Source organism: Nycticebus coucang, chromosome 17 (genome assembly GCF_027406575.1).
Source record: "Nycticebus coucang isolate mNycCou1 chromosome 17, mNycCou1.pri, whole genome shotgun sequence".
Lineage (NCBI taxonomy): Eukaryota > Metazoa > Chordata > Mammalia > Primates > Lorisidae > Nycticebus > Nycticebus coucang.
In genome coordinates, this window is record NC_069796.1 from 25,387,202 (window position 1) to 25,406,588 (window position 19,387).

A 19,387-nucleotide genomic window follows, 5' to 3' on the forward strand; every position below is an offset into this window, starting at 1 on the left:
AGGAAGGACATTCTGAAATGTACAACAAGGATGAGGACATTATGCTCAGTGAAATAAGCCACAAAAGACAAACATTGTATGGTTCCACTCCTAGGAAGTGGAGTAGTCAAAATCACAGAGACAGAAAGGAGAATGGTGGCTGCCAGGGCACTGGGGGATGGGGAGGGATGAGGAGTTTAGTGGATACAAAGTTTCGGTTTTACAAGACGCAAAGAGTTATGGAGATGGGGTGGTGGTGATAGTTGTAAAACATTAGGAATGTATTTAATCCCATTGAACTGTATACTTAAAAATGGTTCAGATGATACATTTTATGTTACATGTATTTTACTACATTAAACATAATAGTACATTTAAAAAAATTCTTTCTTCCATTGAGCCTTCATACCACTTACCTCCCCTCTTAAAAGTCATAACCTGTATGAAATAATCCCAGTTCAAAGCAGAGGGTTTTACCCTGCATTAATATCTGCATTAATGACCTTTGAAAATGTGAGCCTAGGAAGGCCTCTGAGATTTCAGCACTGAAGCCATCCACTCAGAGCACATCCAATCCATAGTCAAGGCTCTTCTGTGAAGGGCTCTGTGCTAGAAGTGAATGAACAAGGCTCTAAGGACAGATCCAAATTCAATCATTGTAGCATGCCTCTATCTGCTCATCCAAATAACCTCAGGCTCTCCAGGCTTGTGTTCAGCTGCTTAATCCAGCATGAGGGGCTGGCTATGCTCAGAATCCAAGGTCCCGTCTTGGTCTGCGCCCCAAAAGTGAGGTCTTATCTCTCCTTGGGGAAGAGGCAGGGGAGTATTGCTTTTCCCCTAGCCTTTTGCTTAACAATTAGCAATGTGCAACAGAATGTGTTTACAAAATTTAGGTATCTTCCATGGTAAAAAACTGCTATATAAAAATAATAAGTAGTCCTCATGTTACCCAAAAAGAAAAAGAAAAGGTGACTAGACTCCCTAAAAGTGAACCTCCCCCCATACCTGTATATTAGACCTTCAAATACGAAGATGAATGAGATTTTAAAAGAATTCATTTGTAACTGGTTGGTTATTCCTTGTTAACCATTTCAAACACCAGGTAAATCTACAGATGTTTCAGGTGACTACATATACTGTTAGAATTTAAAGCTATTATTTTAATTGGCATTTAGAGGTCTGACAATGTGTAAAGCCAAGCAGCTCAATTATTTTGCCCAACTGGGGGGACAATTATCTAGAAACAAATGGGAATGACAGATTACAAGGTTATCCTGGCCAATACTTCCAAACTGGGCTAAAGTTAGTTAAACCCTGTGGAGTCCTTGCACTTCTTTGGATGCCCAATGCAGCAAGCACGGCGAGAAATACGGCTCGGGCCCTTAATCTCAGCCGTGACATTTCCTGTCTCATGTTCTACCATCAATAGTGACCTACTTGCTATACCCAGGGATTTTTCCAAGTGGGTCTTTTGATGCTCACACATGGGAAACACAATTATTTTTATATTTAGCACAAAACGTAGCCGTGAAACATTTCAAATGATTACAGTTCGAGATATCCATGTTCCTCTTGTTTTGTGGTAATCTTTTTTTTTTTTTTTTGCTCTGTCATAATAATGGTTATGAGCCATTAAAAACAAAGTTTGCACCTTCTTTTGAAAGCAACATGTGAAAATGTTACATTATGGCGGCATCTGATAAAATGAATACCAACTAGGGAAAAGTGAAAGAATCATGTCCTCGTTACTTACCTTGTTTGAAGAACTGGCCACACGAATGGCCTTTGCTAAACGTGATAGGAAACAATACTTCTGGTACCATTTAGGTTTCAATTCTTAGAGAAGTGAAAATAACTTATTAATAATGATGAAAATAGCAACAAAAACTAATTCTCAGAAATGGGATAGAAACATACAAAAAGACAGAGCCACAGTTGGTTAGGTAAATCTATGGGCAAAAACAATACACAAGATTACAAGTACCCAGCAAGATAGCATCGCAACACAACAAAATGTGTCTGACAGTAACTCGGCAGGGTCGGTTTACTAGGTGAAGTAAAATTGTCACCTACAGTTTTCAAAATTAAGAAGACAGCTGCCGTTGCAAATGTATGTATGCATGTATGGAACATGGCGAATGTGCAAAGTTTTAAGTCTTTTCTCGTTAGCTTTAACGCACAGACCCTAACGAAATGAACAATGACTCCAACACTCACATGAAGAATATAGCTCATTCTACGTCACTTGTGAACAAGCAAACTCCCAACACTCAACCAAATCTCTAAAATGATGTCTGGAGTCTGCAACACACCTATTTAAGTGAATTTCTAAACCTCTAGGACTACACCAGCTCAGAAGCAGCTGCTTTAGTGAATCACAAAGGCCGTTTCCAATCACAGCGTTCACAGGTGGAAAAGCACATGTTCCACTTTGCCTCTGCCAAAGAAGCCTCATTCCCAGCCTCCAGGGCACTTGAGAAATATTCCAGCAATTTCTGTCTATCCATTATGGATTCTTTCTCATTGCTACAGCTTTTGCTATACATTTTCTATGACCTCATACTGTTTTTCACCCACACAACTTAGAAAGAAAAAAATAATAATAATAATTAATTAATAATAAAATAAAATAAAATGAAGGAAAGGCTTCTGTTGAGCCATAAAAAAGACCTACCTATTGTATATAAAAACTACCCTGGCAAAGGCAGGCTCTCAGCAGCTTACATAGACCATGCACCTGTTGAACTTAAATGATAATGACACACTACACTGACCCAGCCCTTTAATTACTGATCTCATTTTCACCTGGGTTCTCCTGTGCTCTCATAACTATACCCCTCAATTAACCCAGGTTATAAAGTGAGCATAAAGTGAGGAAGAAAGGGATCCCTACCAGAAAACTTACAGGAATGAAGAACAATGCAAACAACATTAAAACTGCCTTTCCCCTTTCTTTCCTCTTTTTTTCTGATTTGTCTCTGATGTGTAATATAAAAACAGTCTGGAAGAATTCGATTAAAAATTACTCTCACACATACACCAAGGGCATGACACAGAGAACCCAGAAATAATCCCCATATAGCCCACTTAGCTTCGATAAAGGTACCAAGAACATTCAATGAGGGAAAGGACAATTTCTTTCAATAAATTGTACCAGGAAAATTGGATATCCATATGTAGAAGAACGAAACTACCCCCCACCCCACCTCTCACCCTATACAAAAATCATTTCAAAGTGGATTAAAGACCTAAATGTAAGAACAAAACGATAAACTACTAGAAGAAAACATAGGGAAAATGCTTCGTGACACTGATCTGAGAAAAGGTTTTTCAAATAAGACCTTGAAAACACAGGCAACTAAAGCAAAAATAAACAAATGAAATTATATCAAACTATAAAGCTTCTGCGCAGCAAAGGAAACAGTCAACAGAGTGAACACACTACTAACAGAATGGGAGAAAATATCTGGAAAATATTCATGCAACAGGGGATTAATATCCAGAACATACAAGGCACTCAAATAAACCAGCAGCAAAAATAAAACAAACAAAAAACTCCAATTAAATAATGAACAAATGATCTGAACAGATGTTTCTCAAAAGAAGACATACAAATGGCCAATGAATATGCGAAAAAATGCTCAACGCCATTAATCATCAGAGAAATGCAAATCAAAACCACAATGAGACACCATCTCACCCTAGTTGGGATAGCTATTATGCAAAAGATAAAAAATAGTAAATGCTGGTAAGAATATGCGGAACAGGGAAATCTTACATACTTTTGGTTGTACTACAGCCACTCTAAAGAAGAGTATAGAGGTTCCTCAAAAAAACTATAACTAGAACTATCATACGTTGCAGCAATCCCACTACTGGGAATTTATCCACAGGAAAGGAAATCAGTATGTTGAAGAGCTATCTGTACTCCCATGTTTACTGTGGCCCTACTCACAATAGCCAAGGTATGGAATCAGACTAAGTAGCTAGCGACAGATGAACAGATGAAGAAAATGGGCTATACATGCACAACGGAATACTATTCAGCCACGAAAAGAACGAAGTCCTGTTCTCGGTAGTGTGGACGGAACTAGAGAACCTTACGTTACAATAAAATAAGCCAGGAACAGAAAGTGAAACACGGCATCTTTTCACTCATTGGAACCAAAACCAAAAGTTGATCTCATAGCAGTAAAAAGCTGAACAGAGGTTACTAGAAGTGAAAAAGGTGGGGAGGAAGGGGAGGATAGGGAGAGATGTGTTAAAAGATACAAAATAGGGCGGCGCCTGTGGCTCAGTCGGTAAGGCGCCGGCCCCATATGCCGAGGGTGGCGGGTTCAAACCCGGCCCCGGCCAAACTGCAACCAAAAAATAGACGGGCGTTGTGGTGGGCGCCTGTAGTCCCAGCTACTCAGGAGGCTGAGGCAAGAGAATCGCTGAAGCCCAGGAGTTGGAGGTTGCTGTGAGCTGTGTGATGCCATGGCACTCTACCGAGGGCCATAAAGTGAGACTCTGTCTCTACAAAAAAAAAAAAAAAAAAAAAAAGATACAAAATAACAGTTAGATAGGAGGAACAAGTTCTAGTGTTTCATAGCTCCTTGGGATGACTCAGTGAACAGTATTATATTCTACGCTTTCAAATAGCTAGAAGAGAGGATTGTGAATTTTCCCAATCCGAAGAAATCATAAATATTTGAGATGATGGATAGGCTAACTACACTCATCTGAACACTACACATTGAATGGTGTTGAAACATTACTATGTACCCTGTAAATACGTGGGAAAATATATGTCCATTAAATACAGATGTATTTTATTCACGGTAATATTTAGATTTGGTTCTGGAAACATGATACAGAAGTTTAGCTCAGAAGTCTAACACATTTCATCCTCTAAAGGGTCTTCCTGTTAGTGGGAACACCAAAAAAACAGAAAACAGTGTCAAGGTTAGACTAATACTATGTGCCTAGACACTGCAGCTTTCAAGGTCACCCGGGGAAAAGTCAAGAGAAGATGAGTAGGGAGGAGGGGAATGTTAAATTCTTGTCAAAGTTAAGTGATGATTTATTTATTTGAGTGGTAAAGTCACACCACAAGCTTCAGAAAATAATGCCTCACCATATAGTTGAATGCCACAGCAACCCACAGAACGACAGGGAAAACAGGTCAACACAGCAGCATGCACTTCCGGGGAGACAGTCCTGAGCTGAACGCCAGAGAGAAAAGGACTTTGGAGGAACGCACTTTGCTTCATTTCTGCCAAAACTTTACAAATAGGTGACATAAAGCTACTTTTCAATTTGCACCTTCATAATTACCATAGAATAATTAAGAGCACACTTCTAAGAATAAGTCACTTTAGACTGGGTGCCATGGCTCACGCCTGTAATCCTAGCATGCTGGGAGGCCTAGGCAGGTGGATTGCTTGAGCTCAGGAGTTGGAGACCAGCCTGAGCAAGAGTGACAGCCCATCTCTAAAAATAGCTGGGCGTTGTGGTGAGGGCCTCTAGTCCCAGCTACTCAGGAGGCTGAGGCAAGAGAATCACATGAGCCCAAGAGTTTGAGGTTGCTTTGAACTGTGATGCCATGGCATTCAACCCCAGGGTAACAAAGTGAGATTCTGCCTCAAAAAAATAAATTAATTAAAAAAAAAAAATCACTTTAGTAGATAAAGCAAGCCCCCCTTATCCGTGGTGTCACTTTCTGTAGTTTCGGTTACCTTGGTCAACCTTGGCCAACCATGGTCCAGAAATATGACACAGAAAATTGCAGAAATAAACAATTCCTAAGTTTTAAACTTTGAGCTTTCTGAGTAGTGTGATGAGATCTCACGCTGTCCTACTCCATCCTGCTCAGGGTGTGAACCGTCTCTCTGTCCAGCATACCCATGCTGTCTACTCTGCCTGGCTGGCAGTCCCTCAGGAGCCCTTGTCATCGTATAACCATCACGATGTCACAGTGCTTACATTCAGGAACCCTTATTTTGCTTAATAGTAACGCCAAAGCATGAGACTAGTGATGCTGGCATACTGTTATAATTGTTCTACTTTGTTATTACCTGTTGTTAATCTTTTACTGTGCCTAGTTTATAAGGTAAACTTAATCATGGGTATGTATGTATAGGAAAAAACATAGTATATAGTAGATTTGGTATTATCTACAGTTTCAGGAATCTTTTAGGGGTCTTGGAATGTATCCCCTGTAGATTAAGGGGAGGGACTACTTGTTATGGGTTCAAATGAAAAGTTAGGTGTCCTGTGTACAGAGAAAAAAACCTTTATTTTGCTTAAGTGAACTGGCCATCGCAAGTGATTGAGCAAATAATTCTTCCAGTTGACAATTTACCCTTATAAGTAACTTCAGTTTTTCCCTATTTTTTTTCTTTCTTAATAGGAAGTAGAAATAGACAAAATTACCTTCATTTTTTTAAGGGTTTAGGTCTAATTAAAAGTGCTGGTGTCCTAAAATTGTCATCAACTAAAAAAAACTAAAGTTATGGAGTATTACTCAAGTTTTCTTTTGTACAAATGCTCCTGGACTTAAAAGGGGGTTATTTCCCAATAAATCCATCATAAGTTGAAAATATCCAAAGTCGAAATACATTGAACACACCTAACCTAATGAACTCCACAGCTTAGTCTTGCCTACATTAAACATGCTCCTAACACTTACATTAGCCTACTGTTGAGCAAATCGTCCAGCACAAAGCCTATGTTATAATAAAGTATTGAATAGTTCATGCAATTTATTGACTATTATCCTGAAAGTGAAAACCAGAATGGTTGTGTGGTATCATCACAAAATTGAAAAATTGTAAGTCAAACCCCCATTGTTAAGGACCGTCTGCACTAAGCTCTCTTGAAACTCTTACGTAATCCACTGAATCCAAGAACTTTGAAATCCATATCCTTTTTTTGCTCTCATACAAAATAAAAAGTAGGTTTTGTTAGTTTTCAAATTTATAGTCAAAGATACGAGACGAACGTATGCAGCTCAATGACAACTGGCGTCCTGCTTTATTCCTACTGTAGGACATGAAGACTTCCTGATTATTAGAGGCCAAAACTTCTCAATGTTCATTCAAAACTTTGTCACTTGTTGGTTCATTCACTTTACAAATACAGCTATGGTCTCTGCCTTCATAGAATTTATATTCGAATGGGAAAGACAGACAAAAACAAGGAGACAAATGAGCAAATCACATAAGATTGTGGCATAAGAGAAACAGAAACTGGGAAGAAATAGAATATTGGTGTGTGTGCTGGGGGTTCCTAAAGACATGAGAGGGACTAGTCCTGGGAGGTACCTGTGATGAGGAGACAGTCAAAGGCCTGAATGGAGAGGATGCTGCGAACCCAGGATGTGAACCCAGGATGTGTGATCGAAGCAGAGGGAGCAACACAGGCAAAGGCTCAGAGGTGGGAATGAGACAGCAAGGAAACCGGTAGGGCTGGAAAACTGAGCAAGGGCAAGAGAGCAAATAATGAGGTCAGAGAGACTGGCAGGGTCTGATCACTTAAGGCCCAGAACCCACGGCAGTCTTGGGACTGTCTTGCAGGCAAAGGGAAAGACCTTGGAGCACAGGTTTCACCTGAGTCCAATCCTAGCTCAGCCACTTGGTAGCTATGTGACTTAAGCAAATTGCTAGCTCCTCTTGGGTGCTAAGGTCCTAGTTTATAAGCAGCTCTTCAATATCATCAGTAATTATCCATCCTGCGAACGCTATGATACATAATGTCAATAAAAAATTTTACGTTCAAATAGGCTTATATTACAAAATAATACACTAGAAATATAGAATTGAGAAATAAGCAAATTAAGTTACTTTTTTATTCAGTAAAGATGATACACTTATTGAGTACAAACAGACATAAATTAGCACATCCCAATTCATTAGGATTTATTGTGGTTCTAATCACAATAATTATCGATCTCGGCTCATTTCTCTGTCCTTAATTAGTCTGTACTGTGGCCTTTTTCTACCTAGGCCTTGCCGTTTTGTGTCCAGAAATGTATAGTGATTGAGTGGGACCTACCGACAACACACACTCAAGAGGGGAATGTTAGTAATTTCCTGCGTCCTAACATGTAGCAGACAGAGTTGCCTGCTAGCATCTATCTCCCACTGCACTCCCTCCACATGTACACATATACAGGCTAGACATAAAGTTCGTGTGCAATTTACTATGTTAAAATAGTTTACATTGCACATGAACTTCATGTCCACCCTGTACTTCCTTTTTTTTTTTTTTTGAGACAGCGGCTCAAGCTGTCACCCTTGGTAGAGTGCCATGGCATCACAGCTCACAGCAACCTCCAACTCCCGGGCTTAAATGATTCTCTTGTCTCAGCCTCCCAAGTAGGTGGGAGTACAGGCACCCACCACAACACCCAGCTATTTTTTGTTTTTCATTGTCATTGTTGTTTGGCAGACCCGGGCTGGATTTGAACATGCCAGCTCTAGTGTATGTGGCTGGTGCCTTAGACGCTTGAGCTACAGGTGTCGAGCCCACTTGTACTTCTTCCTAACAGAATCCTGATTTTGTTCAAGCTCCCTCAGGTGATGTGTTGATCCCTTTATAGTGACTGAGAGATGGGCTTGGCGACCACTTCTGATCAATGAGATGAGATGTCCTCTGGGATTCTTCTTAGTAATGTTTTCATATTCTTCAATAGGAGACCGTGGAATGGGAGGAAGGGATCCATTTTCTGTGCCCTAGATATTATCATGTTTGCAAACGGCATCTACACTGCTACAGCCATCTTGCAAATAAGAAAAGAACCAGTCTTAGGAAGAAACAGTCCCTGGGGACAAGAGAGACAGGATAAAGGAACCTGCATCCTTGATGATGTCGTTGTTCCACTGAAGCAACCATTCCTGCCACCGGACCTACTTCTCACGTGAGATAAGATACTTACCTTCCTTACTGCTTATGTCAGTTTGAGCTGGAGTCTTTCTTTTTGTAAAGTGTGCTGCATCACCTCCACATAGGGATCTCCATTTGAAAACATCCCTTATTTCTTTGTCTCCAGGAAGGTCTAAAGCTGGAACTAGGATTCTGACTTTAGCTTAGTGAACTCTTAGAATCCTGGGATAGCATTTTAATTCATAACACTGCCAGGGTCACCCAGAAAATCTCATAAGCAAACACCCTCAAAGATGGCAATCAGAACAATCAGAAGATGGCATTTCAGTGTGGGGGGAAGGCAGTGCTAAATGATCCCTCTGTCTGTGGCTTTTTCTACCTATCTAAAAACTTTAACTTTTACCCCCCACTGTCTGGGATATCTATTCCTCTCCCAAGACCTAAATGAAGCACACTTTTCACTGGTCTTTTTTTTTTTATAAGGCTGCCAACTTGTCCTTTATCCAATTATAAGAGGGTCAATACCAATCACATAGGTTATAGCACTTATAAGTTTCAACAGAGATCACATATGAGGTCTGACAATTAAGTTCACAAACTTATCCTAGAAAAAGTGCTACATACCTCACTGCTGAATATTATTATGATCAACTTGGAAGTATTCCCCTTGGGAAGCTATACACTCATTTTCTGGAATGACCATCAGGGCTGTCATGGTATGGCACACAAAAATATGCAACAACAATAATGAATGCCACTCAGCAAGACACAGCCACATGTTGTTGACACAAACATAGTTGTGAGACACTGATACATCAAGGTTATGAAACCTTATGGAGTTGTCTGTATAGTGCTGCCAATGTCAGTGTACGCTGGCAAGTTCTCAAACTTAATTATCAGACCTCGTACAATGACAACTCTGATGGTCATTCCAGAAAGAGTTCCAAAACTGCTTTGAAGGGTGGACTTCAGAGGCAATGATAGTGCTATTCGGCAATGAGGTATGCAGCACCGTCTCTAGGTTCTCAAATGTAATTATCAGGGCTTGTGGCACTATCATTGATCCTAGCCACAGAGCAGATGTTAAGGAAGCAAAGCAGCTTCACATTACTCTGGGACAGCAGGATGAAGGGGGAGAAGCCACCCAGAGAAGAGGTACAGTCCTGGGATTCCCACGGAGGAGGCAGACTTGCACGAAAATGATGGAGCAAAAGAGCTTGACCATCCACTGTGCTGTGAACATCTGTAGCTGCCCCAGATTCATACTCTGAATTCTAATCTCCAATGCGGTAGTATTAGAAGGTGGGACTTTGATAACTGATTAGGTCATGAGGGATCTGCCCTCATGAATGGGATTAGTGCCCTTATAAAAACGATTCCAGAAACCTAAGTAGCCCCTCCTGTCACATGAGGTTATAGTGAAAAGGTACAAAGTACCATCTACGAGGAATAAGGCCCTCAGTAGATGTCAGCTCTGCCCGTGTCTGGATCTGGAACTTCCCCGCCTCCAGAACTGTGAGCAATCCGCTTCTACAGTTTCTGAGTAACGCAGTCTAAGGTGTTTGTTACAGCGGCTTGAATGGGCTAAGACATCATCAAATGATACTGGCTATTTTTTTCAGTTAGGCAGAGTTTTTTTTTAAGTGAAAGTATTAGGGACCCATTTTACAAAGACGTCATAGATAATAACTGATGATGATGGAGCAGGATTATTGCTTGGGGAGCTGCTGGTGGGGTCAGGAAGAGAGTCAAATAAAAGATCACACAAATGTCTCATGGTTCACAGTGAACACAAAGCAGTATGGCCTGAAACCAAATGAACGATTCCAGTCTAATAAGCATTTTTCCTACAAGAAAATTATAGAATTATAAATTTAGCACATAATGAAGAGCATAAAATATAATGCACACAGATCTCATAATTTCATATAGTATTCAAGAAGCATTACTTAGAAGATGGGGTGAACATTATCACCGGTGAGAAGGTGCTAAGAGACCATAATTAAAACAGAATAGTAAATGGTGTTTCAGTTCTTGAAGGGGTCACTGTCGGGACTCCACTTACCGTCTTCATTACTAATCTGCAGCACGAGTGGAATTCATTCAATGTGAGGATGACATCTACCTCGCGAGATGCTGCCAGGGACAGGAAAAGTTAGAAACAATGTAACTTAATTAGGTAGCTCCTAAAAAACAACCTGAAATACCTAAAAGCTTACTAAAACAAATGAAGAAGAGAAAACTGAAACTCACAGGCAGTCCTTCTGAAGGCAATGTTCACATCAGCTACAAGGCAATAACCCAACCTCAGAAAAGAAACATGCCCTGGGTAGTCAGAACAACAAATTAGGAATTTATCAACAAAAGACACTTCATGTCCTAATTTTAAGGAAATCAGGGTAGGCCTGCTCTTCCCTGTTCTGTGTATAACTGTTTTGGGGGTTTGTAGAAAGCTTCGTATACTCAGTTGCGATTATAAATAATACATCTGTTACTACCCTGTTTCCCTGAAAATAAGACAGTGTCTTATATTAAGGTGTGCTCCCAAAGATGCGCTAGGTCTTATTTTCAGGGGACGTCTTATTTTCGGGGAAACAGGGTAGTAGACGCTTGGGATCTTGTTTCGTGATAATAGAAAAGTGAGCAGGAGTTGATAAAAGTGATTAGATAGGTAAGGGGGTGGCCCTGGTAAATATGGGTAAGGTTGGTGAAAACTGAGATTTTGTGAGGCTAATGACTTTTGTACTGTGTAAGATTATCAGAGCATGTAAGATCCCATCGGAAAAATACACTGGAATACTTTAAGAGAGTCCTTTGAGAATGGTCAGCAACAATGCAGTTATTCTCTAAGGGGAACGATTAACAGTGACACTGATGGTAACAGACCTTTTATAAAGTAGAGTTCTTACCTGGGAAGAAGAGCAAGAGAATGTCAAAGAAGGGGGAACATTATGGGAAGGTGGAGTATGAGCGAAGAGAGAAGCTGGGAAACTTGGGAAACTTAGGCGATGAAGAGATAAAAGCTTGCGGACCGAGCTCCCCAGTTTATGGGACGTGTCCGAGTATGCAAGTGTGAGAGGAAGACTGGGTATTTGGGACATTGAAAAGCAGAAGATGTCAAAGCAAAACACCACAGGGAGAATGTCGGATAGTTACAGAGAAAGAGATGGGCCCATCTGCTCCGTAGATGTTTGCCTTCCACCCTCACCGGGGACCTCCCTCGGGTCCTCCCGAACCACTAGAACCCAAGATAAAAGCACAAGCCCTGGGATCTGCAGGCCCAGGTACTCCTGATTCATAAGATTCAGAAGAAACCAGCCTTAGAGTCCATGACCTGGATCTCAGGTTGCTTATCTTCTGTGTGGCCTTGAACACCTCATTACCCTTTAGACTTAGTCACACAATTCTCTAATGTCGTCCTAGAAGGTGTGAGAAGAAAGCATCTATGTGGAAGGAAGCTCAGCCTTCCAGATGACATAACATTGGGGGTCTTGATCTTTTGCAATCGTTTAAAGCCCCCAAAGAGCTCATATACAAAAGCTAGCCTGATGGCTCTAAATCAGGAGTCATGCTTCACTCGACTGATCCATCAACTCCACCTGGACACATGGTCTGCAGTCCTGCCCAACCTCAGTCACCCAGCTCCCAGGACCAGTGATTGCCTGAGCCACCAGACTATGTGACAAACATGAGTATCAGATGGTGCTTCCTGAAGAAAAGATTCATAAATGAAAACCATTACAAGTTAGTCTCCAAAATAGAAATCTGGTGGAATTACTCCAAAAGAAATAAAAAAGTTTCCCTCAACAAATGTCAAGTTTCCCCAACACACCGTGCTCCATCATTCCCCACCACCATTCCCCTTCATCCCCGTCACAGCCCACAGGGCCAGCACCATCTTTCTCCTCAAAGTCCCTCCGCCAAACTTTCCAGGGCTAATGCTAGCTAGTCACCTGCACTGGGTGACAAAGGGAACCAAGGTGTCTGTGATTTCAAATGACATCAGGCTGTCCCAAGTCTCAAAGTGGAACTTATTGAGTCAGCTGCCTTTTCAAGATATGACAAGGGGTATGGAAACAAAAGAGAAACCAGGGGAGATGGCCTAGACTATGGTGGGAGTTGGAGACATCCTTGAAGCATACAGACGGGAAGGTAGTGAGAGGAGGCCAGGTAAGAATGTAGCAGACAGACCTTGAATTTAGTTGGGGCAAGAATGGACAAAAGTTGTATACAGTGCTGAGACTGGTGCTAAAGCCAAAAGCCCATTACTAGGATTCAGTTACTGCTACCATTCAAACTTCTGGCGAGTATTTCTATGCTGCATATCCCTTTAAGGCCTTGCAAATGTTCACTTGTGATTTCTTTGTAGCCTGTACTGTACCTAGCAACTATTTCTTGAATAGCCTTTCTCTAGAAGCCAAAGGGCTCCCAGTCTAGAGGGGAAGAATAGAGTTCATTAGGCCAAAGGGGACATGGAAAAGCTTCCCAACCATTTGAACTTAACTTTCGTTAGCGAAGCAGAGAAGAGGTACTACCCATGATAAGTTAGTATCTGTTAATTAATTTCAGCTCCTTTTGATTTGCAATGATTACCTGGAGCATCATTTAAGGACTGGAAATTAGTTCTGATCACCACTGTTTTTATTATTTTCAATTAAAAAGAGAAGAGATGTCTACCTATTCAAGTGTTCAGGGGTATAATCCAAAAATTACTACATCTCACCTTTGGGGCAAAGGAGTGCATTCATAATTTTTCTGACTATGAGGCATCTTCTCATTCTATTTTATAACAAAAGTTTTAAAAGCTTTCAAAAAGAGCACCCTTTGCTCACTTGAAATATGTGTGTATATATTTAGGATAAAATATACTTGGCAGCTCCTAACATAATTGGATGGCTACGCCTTGCAAAAACCTGATTTCTTTTTAATCAAATTTTTAGAACCATACCAGGTTTCTTGCCAGTGCTGCAACAGTATGCAATAAATACATCATTAGATCAATGGTGGTCTGAGGATGGATTACTCAAAAGATAGTTCCAGCCCAGAAAAATAAGCCCCCAAGTCTCACTGTGTAAAGATTAATAAAATATCATTTAAAACATAGATACTGAGTTAGTACAACCGGGAAGAAAACACTGCAAAATAGAACAGAACAGCCATGGGTTTATAATGCAGTGATATTGATCACGGATTTTCCTAAGTACTCCAGGGCAGCCACACTATTATATATGCCTCTGATTAGACCCAGAGATGAGAAGGAAAAAGTTATAAAAAAGAAACTAACCAGGGGAAGGCCTGCTGCTGTAATAAATTATTTAAAGCAAGCAGGTTGTGAAGACAATATAAAATAGAATCAATGCCCCCGAGAAACCCCAAACCACTACACCTCTATAAATTCCTTACCACACTGCCTGGCATTTTACTGGGGGCATTTGTTTCCCACCGCACTCCACATCTGACCCTTTTGACCCTTCACTTTTTGCCCAGGTCTTTTCTCAGAGCATAACGTTGTTTTTCTTCCTGTAACCCAGGATGCTGTCTTCAGTTCTATTTTTCAGCTGTATCAGGAGCATGTCTGGAGGCCACAGATGAGTGCATCTGTCACTTCATTCATCTGGATCTTAAATTTCCCACTGACAATGTAAGCTGGGAATATCTAATATCTTACACATATCAACATGACTTCAATATCATCCTTCACTTTTTTCTTACTACTGCTATTAAGTCCAGGAAGCTGAAGCTAGTGTAAAACTTCTATAGCTCAATAACTGTCTTATGTTAGAGGATGTTACTAGACTCCCCCCCGCAAAAAAAAAGTAGGAGCCTGAGGAGGCATTTCGGAGGAGAAACAGTAAAAATGGCTGATATTTAAGCATTAGGAGATGTCAGGAGGGAAGACTGACTTAAAATGTGAATATTTTACAAGTAGATTTCACCATGGGAATTAAGGTAAGGAAAGAAGGGTCAAAAACTTGAAAGGAATTTGTCAAATGAAAGTTAGATGCCAAAAGTATGCCATGGCTATAAAAAATTTTTTTAGAATTGTTGCACAGAAGCTTGCAATGACCTGTGGCCTAGTTCCAAAAAAAGCAGCATTCAACTGTAGTTCTTTAACTGAGCACGAATCAGTCCCTTTGTATGATCCAGAGATGTCACAAACCTTATTAGTCTTTTCGATTTTTCTAAGTCCATCGAATCATGCAGAACAGAAGCTGGGCAAAGAAAATATAAGCAACTCTATTTTGCCAGAGTAAAAACATTATTGGCTTAATGTTAAGCTTAACTTGGCAGCAGACAAACCAGCACAGGCTAAAATACAGGTCTGAAGAATCCCACATGCAGACTTTGCTGCCCTTGTGCTCCGTGACCTTTAGCAAATTATTTGCCCCTCGGGGTCAAGGCTGACTAGTTATGGTCAGTCATTGAACCAGTTAGCATATATAGTGGTTAACTTTCTAAAGAAAACTGTTACAAGGCTATATTCAATATTAAAAAAATCTTGAAGGCAAAAAAGAATGTAGCTGATATGAATGACTAAGCATAACCTTATCACAGCACCACGATGCTAAATAAAAACAATTTAAAACACAAGGCCAATGTTTCATTTACTGGTGTCATCTTTGAATATGAAAGACAGGATCTAAACAGTACCCTTTCGTGGCTGCTGTTTGTTCATCTGTAACAAACTGGAAAAACATCATTGTCATCAAAGGATTGTTAATATAAGTGACCTATCAACATGCCTGCCAAGTGCTTCTTTACACAGAAATTGCACCATCCAAGTTTCAGAGATGATCCAGTGGACTGGAACAATCCAAGATCAGTGCCCTGGCCTAGCCCACATCCTTTCATCACCCGGGAACCCGGGAAAGTACATATTTTGGGCACTTCTGACCTCTGAGAAAGGTAATTTAGTTTTTTAGGTACTTGGATGACAGAAAGAGGGAAGGGCAACTTATGATAAATCCTTTCTGTTTCAATCCTTATTTATGGAGAATTATGTCTGTCTGAAATGGCAGAACAGAATCCTAATGTCAGTATCAAATGATAAATAAAAATTCCTTGGCAATACTTAGTCAAAATTCACAGTGATCTCAGTGAAAAGAGAGAGAGGAAACAATTCTCAACATATTTCTCTGTAAAAATGAGAAGACTGATTTACTCAATTAATGGGATTTTCAGAAAATAAGAATACCTGAGCCCTTGGGTGGGTTGTCCTGGACACTCTCCTGACTAACAAGCAAAACAGACTCAGCTTCCCAGGGAGATCCTTGACCTTGTATGAATCCGTACTAGCCCAGCTGAGGTGTGCACTTTGGTGCTAGAACAGTTTTTAAAGAGACAAAGGTGCCTTATAAAAATGAGAATTCTACACACCAGGAGAAATGCCCAACAATGTAAATTAGGACTGGCATAGTCACCGCAAAGCATGCCAGGATACTCAATGGACTCAAAGTTGTAGGTGGAGGGGCTAAGACTGGGGAGGGCATCTTAACTTATTGTTTCTCCAGACAGACTTCCTTAGAACTGAGGACAACTGGAATAGGGATAGGTGAAGATTCCAAAACACTTCCAAACACAGGACAAAACGGGTCCATTGTTGAAAATGGAGCGTTACAGCATTATCTATAAATTTCATGAGCCCAGTAAATGCCACCTGGAAATTTCTAAATAATTATTTTTTAAATCAACTCACAGGCTATTATTGCACTTTTATATTATAAACACCATTCTAGTGTTTTTCAAAATACGGTGAGGGAATATTTGGTATCAGAACCACTTGGGGGTGCATGTTAAAAATGCAGATTCCTAAGCTCCACCCCAGATGAATAATCGAATCCCCAGGACTGAAGTCCTGCCTAAGAACTGAATTTCTAAGGAACAACCCAGTTGATCTGCATGAGTCATATCATCATGAGAGAATTGTTGTGTCTTCATAGTTTACCAGAAATTAAAAAGTGCTCATATGTTAGGACTTTGCATATGTTCCCCAAAATGTTTATATACCATAAAATTGAAAACAATACCTTTTGTGATGAGTTCTTAAAACCATTCCAGTTTACTCATTCACATATAATGAGCGGCATTATTAAAATGTAATTGTGATCGTAAAATTATTGGGAAAAACATTAACTATGTTTCTCAAAAATATTGCCTTTATGTTGTCACTAGAAGTAATTGTGTTATTAAAGGAATTTATAGTTTTTTGAAAGTATCAGTCACTTGGCTGCAGGAACTTAATAAACTGTTAGACTACTCCCATACATTTTTAGTCATCAGAGTTTTTGTGATAAAGCCTTTTTATTATTTCTAAACTATAAATTGTGAATCACTGCAACTGGTGATTAGGCTAAATATGAATTTATGCCCAAGTTATAAATTCCTAAAAGCATGTTTCATTAGAATTACCAAGGCAGTCTTAAAACTCTACCCTCTGCAATAAAGCTCTGTTTACTTCTATTAAGGTGTTTTGTTTTTTTGTGTGTGTGTGCAAAACAATTCAGTTTTAATGTATTCTCTTAACAAGCAAAAGAAAACAGTTACCAAATACACATGCTACTGCAAAGCTGTAAACCAGTGTTGCATGGTAATGTGACAAGCACCATATTTCTTTTCTAGAGGGATTTTTTTTCCTCCTATAACCCCCACCCCAAAATCATGCTATAATTATTTCACAAAAGGCAGCTGGCCATTTCTACAGGCAAACATTCCCTTCTCCCTTTTTCTCTCACCAAAATTCCAAGTTCAGGCCAAATACTGAATGAAAATAGAACCTGAGAGTCAGGCTTTGTTTGTAGCATGTTGTTTCTGCTAAGGGTTACCCCCTGCCCACGCTCCACCCAAGAGCTGCGACTGAAGTGTACATGTTATAACAGATGGGCCGACTGGTGGATGTTGGGCTGTGAAACAAGAACGAGGAATCTGCACCGAGGGGTATTGAACTGCATGCTCGTAAAGTTCATGGACATACACTGACCCCGACAGACCAGGCAGATGCAGAAATGCTTACACATACACTCACCAGACACTCCACAATCCAGAGGGTCTTTTTCGTGACCCAGGGGAAGTTCAAGGCTAAGTTTCCCCCTCATATTTTTCTACTTCATTCACCTATCAATATTATGTATAGTTACCCACACACCGCCACGTATACACATATATGTGTGTCTATGTCCATTACACATCTCAATGTTTTTATATATTTTCAAAGATCTAAATATTCCCTAATTCTGCATCCAAGTTTCAGTCTAGTACTCTCAACAAGCTCTCATTCATGTCAAGAATTAAAAGAAAATATGGTATTTGAATTCTATTTAGTCCACATATAATATAAACTACAGGTATGTAATGCTGTCAGAGAAACGAGATGGTTTTATCCCCTTACTATTATTGAGAAAAAAAGAAAACGATCTAACCCAGACCGAGTCACAAACGAAGTATCAGGTTTAACCTTGTCAGTTTCTGTCTCAACTTCATCACTTAAAGACACAGTGCTCAAACACCCACCCATCGACCCGGCTGGCAAGTCTCTTTCAGTTTCAGCTAGGATTCTCTGGGGCTCTGAGGACCAGCGCAGACAAGAACTCCCTCCTGGCCCTAACCAAGTCCTTCGGACACACCTTGCGGGTGGATGTGGAGGTCTGAGCACCCCAGGAGGGACATGGATTTAAGTGCTAATAAAAAGTAATGACAAAGTTTAATGTCCAGCAGTGCTGTCAATTCCTTTCAATAACTGCAAAGCACTTGAAGCCCCTGCTACAGTACCCGGCTGGTCACTCCAGTTCTCTGGACGCTGAAGACCCACCCAGAACAGGCTGAGCGTTGGCTCAGTCTCCGGATTCACACAGACGCCGGGTTATCTCGCCGCACCGGCTCCAGCGCCGGTTAATTTTTCAGGAACCCGTCCTCACGCCATCTAGGAACTGCCGTCCGCACACCGCCGGCACCGAGGCAGCCCCAGAGCCCCGGGTCGCCTCCGCAGAGGGGTAGGGGACCCGTCCCCAGACCCACCTAGTGATGCCATTTACGCCAAGTTGTTGCGTACGCAGAGCCGGGTCCCGGGCCAAGTTGGGATGCTTTGAAAACAAGAAGTTCGGGAGTGGGGATACCGGCACGGAGTAAATCCTGCCCAGCCTTGACCTCCCCGTAGCGGCCACGCTCGGACCAACCGGCAGACGAGCTCCAGGACGCGTCGGGTCCCCAGGCTCGCCGGCCGCCGAACAGCGGGGAGAGGATCCGCTAGCCCTGCGCGCGGCCACTCACCCTCCTCGCCGAGTCCGATCGCAAACCGACGCCTCTGCTGCGGGTCCTGAGTCCCAAGTTGCCCCCAGTCGGCGGCTGCTCACGCCCCAGCGGACCGAGGCACATTGGGTCGGGTGGGCACCTCGGAGGTAGCGCGGCAAGCCCGGCGGCCGCCCCGGCTCAGCAGGCGCCCGGAGCGCGCTGACAATTCTCGGACCTGCTCAGCGAATGAGGCGGAACGCCGGGCGAGCCGCCCAGGCTCAGGAGGGAGGCGGGGCCGACAGCGGGCGGGGCGGAG

The 19,387-nt window shown here is 41.4% G+C and overlaps 1 protein-coding gene across 2 annotated transcripts in view; it reads right to left on the reverse strand.

The window, feature by feature from the left end:
• MARCHF3 (membrane associated ring-CH-type finger 3) overlaps nt 1–19,387 on the reverse strand; it is a 150,836-nt gene extending 131,449 nt beyond the window's left edge. The window contains exon 1 of one of the 2 annotated variants that reach the window (XM_053566087.1): nt 19,111–19,387. The gene's annotated coding sequence lies outside the window, so the exon portion shown is untranslated. The other variant, XM_053566089.1, reaches the window with a different exon arrangement.